This window comes from Hemicordylus capensis, chromosome 4, assembly GCF_027244095.1.
Source record: "Hemicordylus capensis ecotype Gifberg chromosome 4, rHemCap1.1.pri, whole genome shotgun sequence".
Classification (NCBI taxonomy): Eukaryota; Metazoa; Chordata; class Lepidosauria; order Squamata; family Cordylidae; genus Hemicordylus; species Hemicordylus capensis.
The window spans coordinates 266,134,068-266,137,440 of record NC_069660.1 but is presented as its reverse complement, the minus strand read 5'-3'; the positions used below and the strand labels follow the sequence as shown (position 1 = coordinate 266,137,440).

Sequence of the window (3,373 nt, the reverse complement as noted above, 5' to 3'; positions counted from 1 at the left end):
ATTGACTGGCCTGCAAACTAGTGCTGTACTAGTGTTGCAATGAAAGAAGTTGTGCACACTTAGGTTTGAGGAGAAGCACAATGTTGTAGTGTTCTACTATGTTGCGCAACCATTTGGTGGAAGGCCTCCTCTGGGACACATATATGGTTGCACAACCTGCTGTGCAAGACATTGGGCAACCTGTAATGCAAGGGTTCTCCAACTTGGGTTCCCAAATGTTGTTGGATTTCAGCTCCCATAATCCCCAGCCACAAAGGCTGGCCAACAACATCTGGGGACCCAAGTTTGAGAACACCAGCTGTAATGCAAGGGCATGATGCCATTTCTCAAGCACAAGAACTCGTCTGGAACAGACTTTCCTTTCTTTGCTGAACATCATGCTTCTACGTCATTGCACTAGCGCAACAGCATTATTTTAGCATAACATAAGTCTGCATGTAGGCTCTCCTTCTCCTTCTCCTTCTCCTTTTTCTCTCTTCACAGACCCCATCACTTATTAAGATAATCTAAAGAGGTCTGATTATAGATATGCTGACGGCTCAGCTGGTGGCTGCTTAGAGTTGGACCTTTTCTATAGTTGCTCTTGAGGTTTAGAACGCATTCCCTGCCAAGATGCAAGGTTTGACTTCCTTGTCTGCCTTCAAGAAAGCCTTGAAGATGCATTTATTTATGCAGGCATTAGCTTAAAATTAATCTAATTTTAAACCTTTTAACGTGGTGATTCTCTATATTTAGCAGGGGGAGAGTAACTGGCCTTATCCACCCCCAGCACAGTACCTCCAGTGACTGTTGCTGGTGTCTATCATGTTTCTTTTTAGACTGTGAGCCCTTTGGGGACAGGGATCCATCTTATTTATTTATTATTTCTCTGTGTAAACCGCCCTGAGCCATTCTTGGAAGGGCAGTATAGAAACAGAACAAACAAACAAACAAACAATGATGATGTTAATTTTAAATTATGATTTCTTGTATTTGTTCTTACACTGCCTGGAGACCAAACATTTAAGTGGTATAAAAATGTAATAATAATAATAATATACTGCTTTTCACAGCAAAAAGTATGAGAAAATGGCTCCATGTCCCCCAAAAGGGTTCACAGTCTCTCTCTCTCTCTCTCTCTCTCTCTCACACACACACACACACACACACACACTGCTGCACTGAACTGAATAAGTGTTGCTAAACTAACAGGAGTCACGCGATAGTAACAAAAATAACCAAACAACCCACCATGACTAGAACAATCTAAAGAGGAATACTCAGACCGCCAACTTAACTTCCACAATAAATTTATCTGATAAACATATCAGAGCCAAAGTGGCTTACATGCTGGATATGACAAAGTACATAAACATATATAACAAGAAGTATTCCCCCAGATGTATGTTACAACTTCCCATACAGGGATAAACAGTTCTTATCCCGTAGATGTATTGGTTCACAGTAGAAGTGCAGATTCCATGGAATCCAGTGGGGAGGATGTTTCTCTTCTTAATTCAGTAATCTGATGATACGTCTCCTTCTCCATATAATCCAAGTGGAGACAATCTGTGTAGTTTAATCTTACGCTTTCAAAGCCAAATACATGTGCAGTACAGCAAACGATATGCAATATTCAGATTTTCCAGATATTAATCTGTTTCATAACTAATTGTTACTTCCTCATTTAAACCTAAACAAGAAAACAATGCATCACATCATAGAAACTTTCCTGCCAAATACTGTTTCTCCCACATACAGATCCAATTCTAAACACTCACCATTTTAAGTACAGTATAAGCAATGTATGCTTACATTCTGTTACCGGCTTTATCTTACCATGGTGTTTAGACTAATACGCCTGTAGAGACATGCTTAGAATCTCTGCGCTCACTCTTTCTTTTTAAACTGATCCCCAATTAAGCACGCTAAGTTTTAATGACCCACAGCTGCGTCCTTTTACCAAATTAATCAGGTAGCTTCTTCTTTCTCTCCTGATTCCGTAAAACTCATGATAACAGCATCCATAGATATTCCAAAGTAACTGTGTGCATTCCTCTCTTTCCTAATGTTCTCCCAAAAAAACACGAAAGATCTTGATTGGTATGAAGACCTCCAACATAAGTCTGAAACAAGTGTATGAAGAACGCCTCTTTCCTTAATAATGTAGTATTCATATCTTCATAACTGAATCTTCGCGGTGTGTATTTAAAAAGGATAAAAAATTTGAATTCATCACATGTATGTCCCTTTTCTAAAAAATGGGCTACTATGGGTGACTTGCTATGACATGTCCTCACTCTAGATTTATGTTCCAAGATTCTAGATCTCACTTTACGTATACTCTTACCTATATACAGTTTGGGGCATGCACATTTAAGCGCATATACTACTCTCTTGGTATCACACGTGGCAAAAAAGTCCAAGTTCCTTTTACTCCCTGTGTTAGGATCTATCACACTAATCGTGCTTTCCGCTTGTGCACAAACTGAACATCTCCCACACGGATAAAAGCCTCTTAATCCTGTGTTCTGATCTCCTTTCTCCAGGGAGTCCGCCCTTGTCAAAAAGCTACCTAAATTCCTAGTCCTCCTATAAGCAAAGAGGGGGTGGGGTTATTGCAACCTTCTATCCCCGAAACTAGATGCCAATGTTTTAGGATCACGCTCTGTATCTGATTAAACTACGCAGATTGTCTCCACTTGGATTATATGGAGAAGGAGACGTATCATCAGATTACTGAATTAAGAAGAGAAACATCCTCCCCACTGGATTCCACGGAATTTGCACTTCTACTGTGAACCAATACATCTACAGGATAAGAACTGTTTATCCCTGTATGGGAAGTTGTAACATACATCTGGGGGAATACTTCTTGTTATATATGTTTATGTACTTTGTCATATCCAGCATGTAAGCCACTTTGGCTCTGATATGTTCATCAGATAAATTTATTGTGGAAGTTAAGTTGACAGTCTGAGTACTCCTATTTAGATTTTATTTATTTATTTATTTATTTATTTATTTATTTATTTATTTATATTTATTTTTACATTTCTATACCACCTTTCGTTAAAAGAAAACCCCAAGGCGGTTTACAAAAATTAAAACATACAATAAAAAGCAATAAAAACATCAAGCAATAAAAACATCAAGCTAAAAACATTTAAAACAGGGATAAAAACAATACAACAGATACAACAATACAACAGATTGTTCTAGTCATGGTGGGTTGTTTGGTTATTTCTGAACTGAATAAGGACAGTTGCTTTTCCTTTGCTAAATATGAGAACCACCACTTTAAAGGGTTCTTCTTTACCCTGTTAGCTGTACCGAGTTAGGAAAATGTCTTGTGTTTTATCCCATAGGTATGCAAATATTGCTCCATTTCAAA

At 38.2% G+C, this 3,373-nt stretch overlaps 1 long non-coding RNA gene across 1 annotated transcript; it reads right to left on the bottom strand.

Annotated features, from left to right (window-relative positions):
- Nucleotides 1-1,272: 1,272 nt before the first annotated feature.
- LOC128324111 (uncharacterized) lies at nucleotides 1,273-2,682 on the bottom strand. Its single transcript, XR_008306651.1, has 2 exons — nucleotides 1,761-2,682; nucleotides 1,273-1,672 (listed from the first exon to the last, which is right to left on the bottom strand). It is a non-coding gene; the product is annotated as an uncharacterized LOC128324111 (long non-coding RNA).
- Nucleotides 2,683-3,373: the final 691 nt, after the last annotated feature.